This window comes from Bos indicus, chromosome 2, assembly GCF_029378745.1.
Source record: "Bos indicus isolate NIAB-ARS_2022 breed Sahiwal x Tharparkar chromosome 2, NIAB-ARS_B.indTharparkar_mat_pri_1.0, whole genome shotgun sequence".
NCBI lineage: Eukaryota > Metazoa > Chordata > Mammalia > Artiodactyla > Bovidae > Bos > Bos indicus.
Genome location: NC_091761.1, coordinates 3,330,571 through 3,343,582, shown reverse-complemented (window position 1 = coordinate 3,343,582; position 13,012 = coordinate 3,330,571). Strand labels below are relative to the sequence as shown.

At 38.9% G+C, this 13,012-nt stretch overlaps 1 pseudogene; it reads right to left on the bottom strand.

The window, feature by feature from the left end:
- Positions 1-4,824: 4,824 nt before the first annotated feature.
- Positions 4,825-12,721, bottom strand: LOC109574916 (THAP domain-containing protein 5 pseudogene; annotated as a pseudogene).
- Between the last annotated feature and the right edge of the window lie 291 nt (positions 12,722-13,012).

Sequence of the window (13,012 nt, the reverse complement as noted above, 5' to 3'; positions counted from 1 at the left end):
CTTCACAGTCCAATTCTCACATCCATACGTGACCACTGGAAAAACCGTAGCCTTGACTAGATGGACCTTTGTTGGCAAAGTAATGTCTCTGCTTTTGAATATGCTATCTAGGTTGGTCATAACTTTCCTTCCAAGGAGTAAGCGTCTTTTAATTTCATGGCTGCAGTCACCATCTGCAGTGATTTTGGAGCCCCCCAAAATAAAGTCTGACACTATTTCCACTGTTTCTCCATCTATTTCCCATGAAGTGATGGGACCAGATGCCATGATCTTCGTTTTCTGACTGTTGAGTTTTAAACCATTTTTTTCACTCTCCTCTTTCACCTTCATCAAGAGGCTTTTTAGTTCCTCTTCATTTTCTGCCATAAGCGTGGTGTCATCTGCATATCTGAGGTTATTGATATTTCTCCCGGCAATCTTGATTCCAGCTTGTGCTTCTTCCAGCCCAGCGTTTCTCATGATGTACTCTGCATATAAGTTAAATAAGCAGGGTGACAATATACAGCCTTGACATGCTCCTTTTTCTATTTGGAACCAGTCTGTTGTTCCATGTCCAGTTCTAACTGTTGCTTCCTGACCTGCATACAAATTTCTCAAGAGGCAGGTCAGGTGGTCTGGTATTACCATCTCTTTCAGAATTTTCCACAGTTTATTGTGATCCACACAGTCAAAGGCTTTGGCATAGTCAATAAAGCAGAAATAGATGTTTTTCTGGAACTCTCTTGCTTTTTCAATGATCCAGCAGTTGTTGGCAATTTGGTCTCTGGTTCCTCTGCCTTTTCTAAAACCAGCTTGAACAACTGGAAGTTCATGGTTCACTTATTGCTGAAGCCTGGCTTAGAGAATTTTGAGCATTACTTTGCTAGTGTGTGAGATGAGTGCAATTGTCTTCCATGTAATAAAGGCCATATATAACAAACCTATATTTAACATAATACTCAATAGTGAAAAGCTGAAAGCTTTCCTCTAAGATCAGGAACAAGACAAGGATGTCTACTTTTGCCACTTTTATTCAGCGTAGTTTTGGAAGTCCTAGGTACAACAATCAAAGAAGGAAAAGAAGTAAACGGAATCCAAATTGGAAAAGAAGAACTTAAACTGTCAGTGTTTGCAGATGACATGATACTATACATAAAATAACTTAAAGATACTACTATAATACTCCTAGAACTCATCAATGAAAATGGTAAAGTTGCAGATTACAAAATTAATACACAGAAATCTGTACACTTCTATACCAACAATGAAAGACCAGAAAGAGAAATTCAGGAAACAATTCAATTTACCACTGCATCAAAAAGAATAAAATACAATTATGTAAAGTTTAAAAATAAAATAAAATTAATTAAAAAAAAAAGAAGTACATACAGCTACTAAAAAAAAAAAAAGAATAAAATATCTAAGAATAAACCTACCTAAGGAGACAAAAGACTTGTACTCCAAAAACTATAAGATATTTATTAAAGAAGTCAAGGAAGACACAATAAAATGGAAAGACATGCTATGCTTGTGGATTGGAGTAGTCAATATTGTCAAAATGACTATACTACCCAAGGCAACTACAGATTCAATACAATCCTTATCAAATTACCAATGGCATTTTTCACAGAACCAGAACAAAAAATCTCCAAATATGTATTCAGACACAAAGGACTCTGAATAGTCAAAGCAGTATTAAAAAGAAAAAACAGAGCTAAAGTAATCAGGCTCCCTGACTTCAGAGTAAACTACAGAGTGACAGTCATCAAAACAGTATGGTACTGGTACAAAAATAGAAATATAGATTAATGGAGCAGAATAGGAAATCCAGAAATAAACCCATGTACCTATGGCCAATTAAGGTATGACAAAGGAGGCAAGACTACACAACACTGAAAGACAGTCTCTTCAGCAAATGTTCTGGGAAAACTGAACAGCTACACATTAAAAATAAAGGTAGATAACTTTTTTTAACACCACACACAAAAATAAGCTCAAAATGCATTAAATACCTAAATGTGAGACTGGACACGATAAAACTCCTAGAGGAAAACATAGGCAGAAAACTGTATAACATAAATTGCAGCAATATCTTTTCCCACCTATCTCCCAGAATAATGGAAATGAAAGCAAAAATAAACAAATGGGATCTACTTAAACTCAAAAGTTTTTTCACAGCAAAGGAAACAATAAGAAAAATAAAAAGGCAACACACAGATTGGGAGAAAACTTTTGCAGATGATGTGAGCAATGAGGGATTAGTTTCCAGAATTTATAAACAGCTCACATGAAAACTAACAACCCACTCAAAAAAATGGGCAGAATATCTAAATAGACATTTCTGCAAAGAAGACATACAGATGGCCAAGAGGCACATGAAAAGATGTTCAACATCACTAATTATTTGAGAAATGCAAATCAACACTACAATGAGATATCACCTCACACCAGCCAGAATGGCTATCATCAAAAAAACTGCAAACAATAAATGCTGGAGAGGGTGTGGAGAGAAAAGAACCCTCCTACACTGTTGGTGGAATTGTACAACCACTATGGAGAACAGTATAGAGATTCCTGAATAAACTAAAACTAGAGCTACCATATGACCCTCAACCCCATTCCTGAGCATATATCTGGAGAAAAACATGATCCAAAAGGATACACGCACACTGATGTTCATTGAAGCACTATTTACAATAGCCAAGGACATGAAGGCAACCTAAGTATCTATCAACAGAGACATGAATAAAGGAGATATGGTGCATTTATACAATGGAATATTACTCAGCCATTAAAAAAATAATGAGATAATTCTATTTGCAGCAACCATGATGGACCTATAGATTGTCATACTGAGTGAAATAAGTCAGACAGAGAGGGAGAAACATAGTATGACCTCCTTTATATGTGGAATCTAAAAACAAATGATACAACTGAACTTATTTACAAAACAGAAAGGAACTCACAGACTTAGAGAACAAATTTATGGTTGCCTGTACACACTGCTGTATTTAAAATGGACAATCAACAAGGACCTACTACGTAGCACATGGAACTCTCCTCAAAATTATGTGGCAGCTGGATGGGAGGGAATTTTAGAAGAGAGTGAATACATGTATATGTAAGGCTGAGTCCTTTTGCTGTACATTTATTTGAAGCTATCACAACATTGTTAATTAGCTATACTCTAATACAATATAAAAAGTTAAAAATAAGTAAATAATGATGGTGAAAAAATAAGTTGAATTTCAATACACTAACAGCAAATTATCTGAAGTGGAATTTAAGGAAGCAATCTCATTTGCAGAGCAACAAGGAAAAACTTACCCGAGGATCTGAAAACAAGGATATATACACTGAAAACAATAAAATGTTAATGAAGGAAATTAAAGACACATATAAATGGAAAGGCATCCTGTGTTCATGGATTGGGAGAATTGATATTGTTTAAGTATCTGTACTATACAGAGTGATCTACAGATTCAATGCAATTCTTACAAAATGTCCAATTTCATTCTTTACAGAAATGGAAAAACATCCTAAAATTCATATAGACCTACAAAAGACTCTGAAAAGCCAAAGCAATCTTGAGAAAGAAGAAGAAAAATGGAGGTGTAACACTCCCTCATTCCAAAATATATTACAAATATACAATAATAAAAATATTATTGTGGTGGCATAAAGAGACATATAGACAAATGAAATGAAATTAACAGCCAAGAAATAAACACACATATTTATAGTCAACTGATCTTCAACAAATGGCATCTGGTCCCATTATTCCATGGCAAATAGATGGCAAAACAACAAAAACAGTGAGGGTCTTTATTTTTGGGGGCTTCAAAACCACTGAAGATGGTGACTGCAGCCATGAAATTAATAGACGTTTGCTCCTTGGAAGAAAAACTATGAACACCTAGACAGCATATTAAAAAGCAGAGACATTACTTTACCAACAAAGGTCTGTCTAGTCAATGCTATGGTTTTCCCAGTGGTCATGTATGGATGTGAGAGTTGGACTGTGAAGAAAGCTGAGTGCTGAAGAATTGATGCTTTTGAACTGTGGTGTTGGAGAAGACTCTTGAGAGTCCCTCAGACTGCGAGATCTAACCAGTCCATTCTGAAGGAGATCAGCCCTGGATTTTCTTTGGAAGGAATGATGCTAAAGCTGAAACTCCAGTACATTGGCCACCTCATGCAAAGAGTTGACTCATTGGAAAAGACTCTGATGCTGGGAGGGATTGGGGGCAAGAGGAGAAGGGGACGACAGAGGATGAGATGGGTGGATGGCATCACTGACTCGATGGACGTGAGTCTGAGTGAACTCCGGGAGTTGGTGATGGACAGGGAGGCCTGGCATGCTGCGATTCATGGGGTCGCAAAGAGTCGGATATGACTGAGCGACTGGACTGAACTGACTGATGTTAGAGATTTAGTGGTATGCCCTCCTTCTACAAATTAGAGACTGAGACTCAATAAGTAACTTGTCCAAGACACATCTTAATGGTACAACCAGGACTGATTCCTGAACTTGACTTCTATTCTGGGATCTTGTTTACCGTATCTGTGTTCTCTCAGTTTATGACTTAATCATATTGTTTATTCAGTACATTTTTACTTTAAATTTGGAATGTTAAGAAGTGATGAAATGTCTTCTACCCAAAAACTCTCTAGTTTTTCTCAAAGATGAGCATAACAAAGACAGGATGAAGTTCATAACATTAGAGCACTTTCTTAGCTTCATTAAGGTAAGAATTTTACACAAGAATAAGTTCACTTTACATATAATTTGCTTTGGCCAAAAAAACCTTATGTAAAAGTCACAAATTTTAAAACGTCTCTAATCTATATAATAACTTCATATGTTGTGAAATGGTTTTCTATAATTTTCTTCAGATAGCCAGTTTTCCTGTTTTAGCTGCCTTATAAGAGCTTCCAAAGACTTCAATCTCCCTAGAGTTTGCTGTTCTTGTAACTCAAGGAGTTATCTTTGAATGTAGTTTAGACTTTCTGCCAAGGATATTCCTTATTTACATTGGTCTGCAGTAAAATGCTCAATCCATAAAACATCTGTCTCAAAGTTTATATCATTATTTGAGTCTTCAATGTCTAGGTCTTTAATGTCCATTTCCACCGTTTCCATTGTTTCTTGGGCACGTATAAAAGAATTAATTGTAGGTTTGGAATTTTCTGTAGGTACAAAAATGGCAATAACAGATTCTTTATCTGTTTAATTCTTCACTGTTGGAGTAATTGTGCTGAACATGAATGCATTTTCCTGTGCTGACTTAATTTCCACAGAATCATTTGTGAAGTGTGGGTTAGCAAGATAATTGGTAATTATTTCAAGCACTTCTTGGGTTTCTAAAGGCTGCTGAATACCCTCTGAATTTGAAGTTGTTAAAGTAATAGTCGTAGAATTTAGATTCTCAAAAAATGTGTGCAAACCACCTATATCCATGTCATGGTTAACTAATGTTTCCAAGGTGAATTCTGGTTTTCTGGTATCTTATTTAACTGGATTAAGAGTTAGTATGTTATTTTGCACACTTTCTGGTTTTGGATCTGGTGGCTTTACCAAGGCAGCTGATTCAAGTAATTCTGTATGTTCAGGAAGGACATCTTAATTGGATGCTTATTTGGCTCATTTGATGCAAAAGATGCTTCTGACTTGGTTTTTAGATATACTTCTTTCTCACTTTCAATTTTTTTTTTTTGAGATTTTTTTTCAAGACTCTTTCTCCTGATTGCCTTCAGGCAGAGAAAATATTGTTGAAATTGCAGATTATTTCAAATAGTAAACACCCTATCCGATGTTACAGAGTCAGGAGTAAAATGGTCATTACACAGGAACTGGTACTTACAGATCAGATCAGATCAGTCGCTCAGTCATGTCCGACTCTTTGCCACCCCATGAATCACAGCATGTCAGGCCTCCCTGTCCATCACCAACTCCCAGAGTTCACCCAGACTCAAGTCCACTGAGTCAGTGATGCCATCCACCCATCTCATCCTCTCTCGTCCCCTTCCCTTCTTGCCCCCAATCCCTCCCAGCATCAGAGTCTTTTCCAATGAGTCAACTCTTCGCATGAGGTGGCAAAAGTACTGGAGTTTCAGCTTTAGCACCAGTCCTTCCAAAGAGATCCCAGGGCTGATCTCCTTCAGAATGGACTAGTTGGATCTCCTTTCAGTCCAAGGGACTCTCAAGAGTCTTCTCCAACACCACAGTTCAAAAGCATCATTCTTTGGCGCTCAGCTTTCTTCACAGTCCAATTCTCATATCCATATATGACCACAGGAAAAACCATAGCCTTGACTAGACGAACCTTTGTTGGCAAAGTAATGTCTCTGCTTTTGAATATGCTATCTAGGTTTGTCATAACTTTCCTTCCAAGGAGTAAGCGTCTTTTAATTTCATGGCTGCAGTCACCATCTGCAGTGATTTTGGAACCCAGAAAAATAAAGTCTGACACTGTTTCCACTGTTTCCCCATCTATTTCCCATGAAGTGATGGGACCGGATGCCATGATCTTCGTTTTCTGAATGTTGAACTTTAAGCCAACTTTTTCACTCTCCACTTTCACCTTCATCAAGAGGCTTTTGAGTTCCTCTTCACTTTCTGCCATAAGGGTGGTGTCATCTGTATATCTGAGGTTATTGATATTTCTTCCAGCAATCTTGATTCCAGCTTGTGTTTCTTCCAGTCCAGCGTTTCTCATGATGTACTCTGCATATAAGTTAAATAAACAGGGTGACAATATACAGCCTTGATGTACTCCTTTTCCTATTTGGAACCAGTCTGTTGTTCCATGTCCAGTTCTAACTGTTGCTTCCTGACCTGCATACAGATTTCTCAAGAGGCAGATCAGATGGTCTGGTATTCCCAATTCTTTCAGAATTTTCCACAGTTTATTGTGATCCACACAGTCAAAGGCTTTGGTGTAGTCAATAAAGCAGAAATAGATGTTTTTCTGGAACTCTCTTGCTTTTTCCAGGATCCAGCGGATGTTGGCAATTTGATCTCTGGTTCCTCTGCCTTTTCTAAAACCAGCTCGAACATCAGGAATTTCACAGTTCACATATTCCTGAAGCCTGGCTTGGAGAATTTTGAGCATTACTTTACTAGCATGTGAGATGAGTGCAATTGTGTGGTAGTTTGAGTTTTTTTTGGCATTGCCTTTCTTTGGGATTAGAATAAAAACTGCCCCTTTCCAGTCCTGTGGCCACTGCTGAGTTTTCCAAATTTGCTGGCATATTGAGTGTGGCACTTTCACAGCATCATCTTTCAGAATTTGGAATAGCTCAACTGGAATTCTATCACCTCCACTAGCTTTTTTTGTAGTGATGCTTTCTAAGGCCCACTTGACTTCACATTCCAGGATGTCTGGCTCTAGGTCAGTGATCACACCATCGTGATTATCTGGGTCATGAAGATCTTTTTTGTACAGTTCTTCTGTGTATTCTTCCCACCTCTTCTTAATATCTTCTGCTTCTATTAGGTCCATACCATTTCTGTCCTTTATCGAGCCCATCTTCGCAAGAAATGTTCCTTTGGTATCTCTGATTTTCTTGAAGAGATCTCTAGTCTTAACCCATGAATCTCGTTTCACATTCTTTAAGCATTTTCAAGTCTTTTCTTCGTCATGCAGAGGAAATGGGTAAAAACTCAGCTTCCGGTCTTTATTGTTTCAAGCCCAGTGGTTCTTACAGCAAATCTTACTGTGTCTTACTATGACAAGTGACACCTTTAACACCTAGAAGTCAAAATGAAGGGAGAAATAGCAACAGTGTCCATTTTCCTATTGGAACCTCAAGGCTGTCAACAGATAATTCTGTACCTTTTCAATTCACTGCAATAAACATTTACTGAGCACATCCTATGTGACAGGAACTATGCTGTGGATAAAAGTGAAAGTGTTAGTCACTCAGTCTGCTGTCTGACTCTTTGTGACCCCATGAATTGTAGCCCACCAGGCTCCTCTGTCCATGGAATTCTCCAGGTAAGGATACTGGAGTGGGTGGCCATTCCCTTCTCCAGAGGATCTTCCCTGGCTCAGGGATTGAACCCAGGTCTCCTGCATTGCAGGCAGATTCTTTAGCTTCTGAACCACCAGGAAAGTGCCATGATGGGGATACAAAAGTATGTATGCTGCAGATACAAAAGTAAATTAAGAAGCTATCTTGAGAAAAGCTAAGGAGTGATAGCACTCCCTTGTGAGTGGTACATGAGGGTGCTGTTGAAGCCCAGAAGACAGAAGTTAGAGGAAATTTTCCAGGGGAGACAACTGCACTGAGCCTTATAGCCTAAATAGAAATTAGCCTAAAGTAGAATGGACGATGGAGAAGGAGATGGCACCCCACTCCAGTACTCTTGCCTGGAAAATCACATGGGTGGAGGAGCCTGGTAGGCTGCAGTCCATGGGGTCGCGAAGAGTCGGACACGACTGAGTGACTTCACTTTCACTTTTCACTTTCCTGCATTGGAGAAGGAAATGGCAACCCACTCCAGTATTCTTGCCTGGAGAATCCCAGGGACGGGGGAGCCTGGTGGGCTGCCATCTATGGGGTCGCACAGAGTCGGACATGACTGAAGAGAGTTAGCAGCAGCAGCAGAAAGGAAAGAATGGCACAAAGTTAAAAGCACTGAGAGGTGAAATAATGTAATCCCTTAACATTCCTGTGAATGGACAGATGTGCTGACTTGGACTCATACACGCATGCCTAATCCCCCTCCCTGCATCCTCCCTGCACCCTAATGTCAGAGCCTCACCTTTGCAGCCTTGGATGGAAATGTGTAGGGCTTCTGCAGAGGCCTTTATTGTGTAAGATGAGCCCTGCCTTCAGCTGGTGTCACCATGTGACAAACACAGGGGCAGGTGCTCCCCTAGAAACAACCCAGCAGCTGCTTATTTCAGGAGATTTACACTCATACTGAAATACTGCAGACAGAAGTAAGTTTTCTGTTTTAACTGTTGGATTAATTGAGGGATGGGTGGAGATGAGGGAGAGAGAGAGAGAGAGAGAGGGAGGGAGGGAGAGAGGAGAGTGGTGAGGTCTTCTGCTGCCTGTAAGCTCTGCAGGGCAGGAGGCAGGTTTAGAGAGGCAGATGAGAGTGTAGAGCAAGCATATTGGCTCCTGCAGGGGTACTTACTTTGGATGTCAGTTGCTTGGGGAGCAGTCTGTTGGGGAGGAGAGGATGCCAGCCTGCTTTAGCAGCAATGAAAATCACAGTTTATTAGAACTAACAGTGCTAACAGTTAATGAGCAATGAGAGCAATCTGGCAGCTGTGAGCTGAAGACTGTGGTACTTCTCAGGTGTCTGTGGTGGAGGCCCCTCTTGTCTCGCTTGTTAGACCAGACAGCACAGCATAGCACTCCCTTCAAGGCATCTGGCCTTCGGGCCAGTGATGTCTGAGAACCACAGTGTTCTCTAGACTCTATTTTTCCTGGCAGACTGGATAAGTGCAGGGGAAGGGTGGGTGCAAGGAGAAAGGGCATGACATGACTTAATTGTGTGATTTATGTTTCCTTGCTGGGTTCCATCCACACTATTTAGAATGGAGATGCAAACTTTCTAGTGAGTTCACTTCTTGCTATTAGTGTTAAGGAATAGTCAATAAAAATGTTCATTTAAATTTTGAAGAAACAATATTCAAATATAGTAGAATAAGAATATAAAATAAGTGATACTTCAGTAAGATTTAAGATCATAAAGTGTTTGAAAATATGCTTAAGTAATTTTAATGGTATTGGGAATTTTTACAAAATGATGAGAAGTAGAAAATCAGAATACAAAATTGCACATAGCAATGTTTTTCAAAGTACAGGTAAACAACACATTAATGGGTATTGCAATCATTTTAGTAGAATGCAAAGAATATATATATATATATTAATGAAAGATCAGAAACTATCAGAATTTATTGCAGGTAGTAAGGAAATGTGTGGGCTTTCCTGGTGGCTCAGTTGGTAAAGAATCATATGACTGCAGTGCAGAAGACCCAGGTTCAATCCTTGGGTTGGAAGGAACCCCTGGAGAAGGAAATGGCAACCCACTCCAGTATTTTTACCTAGAAAATCCCATGGACAGAGGAGCTTGGTGGGCTACAGTCCATAGTAGTCACAAAGAGTCACATGACTTAGTTATTAAACCATCACCACCAAGGAAATGTATTGCTTTGTGAAACCTTTTTGGAATAGTTCAAGTAATAAAAAATGTTATTGGGTTATAGTCAATCAAATGAATCTGAGAAAGAGTATGTATTATGTTTTTAGCTTTATATATATATATATAATTAAATATATATATAATTAAGTATATATTTAATTATATATATATAGTTGACTTTCTCCATATCCTCATCTATGTTTGTAATTTTTAACTGTATAAAGATTGTTATCAATACATTTAACAAGGATTGCTTCTGAGAGTGAATTTATTGATGATTTATGTTTTCTTATTTTTTGCTTTTCTGTGTCCTCAAAGTTTTCTCTAAGCATATATCAATTTAATTCTCAGAAAACTGAGCATAAGCACCATTATAAAAATAAAGAAATAGGATGACCATCACAAAATGATAGGACACAGCTCACTTGGTGGGATTGTCTTGAGCCTCACTATAGCTATTCTTTGTAGAGTATTAAAGGATAGTTGGGTTCTGATATGTCACATTGCAAGACCCCATTTTTATGGAAGTTTTAAAATGAGAATGCTATTAAAGTTTAAGAAAGTAAAACTGGCAAAAGGACTAGGGTGCATTCATTTTTTTGTTGACGCATAACAAATGACCACAAACTTAGTGGCTTAAAAGAATACCACTCACAATTCTGTTGATTGAAAGCCTGTGCACAGCATGACTGAAAGCCATACTCAGTCTTGTGAAGATGAAATCAAAGTGTTGGCACTCTTATGGTCTCATCTAGAGCTTGGGATCATCTAAGCTCATATGGTTGTGAAAATTCAATCCTGTGGCCACCCACATCTTCAAAGTCAGTAGGGTAAGATATCCCTCAGGGTGACTTCCTCTCATGGCATGGACCTCTTTTTCAAGGAACAGCCCAGTACCTTTGAAGGACTCATCTGATCAGATCAGACACACCAAAGCTAATTTTTGTCTTAAGCTCAACCAATGTGGAAACTTACTTTCACTGTAAAATCCCTCCACAGCAGCACCTACATCAGTGTTGATTAAGTAGGAGTGGACCCCTGGAGACCTTGGGACCCTTTTGAGTTCTGACCAGCACACAGAATGATGGTGTGGGGCTGTTCAGAAGGAAGTAACCTGAAGTCACTGCCTTTCAGCACCCACTTTTATAGGAGTTGTATATAGATCCAGAGGAGATCAATGAAATGAGAGTTGAAGATGTGGATGCATTTGTTGAGTATACTTTGTTCATAGACACTTTGCTCGGTGCCATAGATACACTATTTTCACAGATTGATAAGGGTTCTCACTTCTCAGAGGAAGAAAATAAGACCCAGAGTCTTTAAACTTATGCATGATTATCCAGCTTGTGAGTAGCAAAGTTGGAATTCACGCCTAATCTACTTTTTCTCATTGCTCCCTGATGGCATAATGAGTAGATTGTGTTTTTATTTTTATTTTATTTTTTTTTTGATTGTGTTTTTAGATTAAGTGATTGGGCCAACAGTTGATACACTAAATGATTTCCCAGATCTTAGCACCTCAGAAGGCTTAGTACAGTTTTGGCAAAATCTCATGTTCTGTGTCCCACCATTTCTGCATGTGCCAATGTTTGCCATCACTATTTAACCACAACATTCCACTCCTTGAACCAGGAGTAGTGCGTGGGAAGCCATTAGCAAGGGACTAATTATAGCACAGTAGATAATAACTGAGACAAGAACCAGTGTTCAAGAACTTAGGACTTTAGATGTATTAAGATAAATTATACATTAGAAACACATATAGGTTTAATCTTTGAAAGTCATGTTCTTCTGTTGTGTTTAAGTGACCATGTATTAATAATATATCCACAAAACTTTGACAGTTACTAAAATCTGCTTATCTGTCACACTTTCTTTATTTCTAACATATCATTTTTATTGACTCATGCATTTTTCATTCATGAAATAGACAAGTATTAATTTCCCTTTATGTAAAAGTGAGTGTGCTAAATGGCAGAGACCTCAGTGAGGTCTGACCTTGGCCTTCTTTGTGCTCACAACGAAAGTTTAATATTGTTTGTCTTGGCTTCACTTTCAAATCTTTCTCCTACTTGCAGGGAATCTTCTCTGGCCCTGTTTGTATCAATTGCCCCCTGATTTCGGAGTCTGCATAGAATTCAAGAGCTTCTTGGTGGTTAGATTAAGAAGAAACTGAATGAAAATAAGCTCTTATTTGATACTATTTATTCACTGACTCATTTACACATGTATTCAACATGTTTTTATTGGGATCCCTAGAGTGCTGATAATTATAGATGAATAAAACACAGTATCCGCCCTCCAAATATTTACCATTCACAGGGAGGAGTTTACAAATATTAACATGGAAGTGTCAAATAAGTACCATGAGTAGAATAAACACTTGGAAAAAATACAGAAAGCTTTGTGAAACTCCACCCTTCTCATGGAGTCTTGGACACAGACTCCCACACCTGTCTCCCCTGCACTCTGCCCTACCTCGCATATGTCCTTTGCCCTCTGGATTCCTGCTATGGCCTTCTGACCACTTCTGCCCTAGTCTAGCTTCTCTCGGTCCCAGCTCACCTTCAACATGGCTCTCTGCTTACTCTTCTGCAGGCCTCTTTTGTGGGGTGGCAGGGGAGCCTCCTCTGTGGAACTCTTTAGTGCCTCTATGACCTGCTTTGGTAAGTGCAGTTGTGCATTTGAAGCAGCCGGATGAAGGCAGCATTGACCAGAATTGCAGGTTCATAAGCAGGACACACAACCCCCTCATGATTTGACCACAGCTTGTTTTCTACCTTTGCTGCTGTCACCTTTCCTCAACCCTCAATACTCCTGCCATCCTGAATTCCTGGAGCCCTCAGACATGCCTGGAGGGCATAT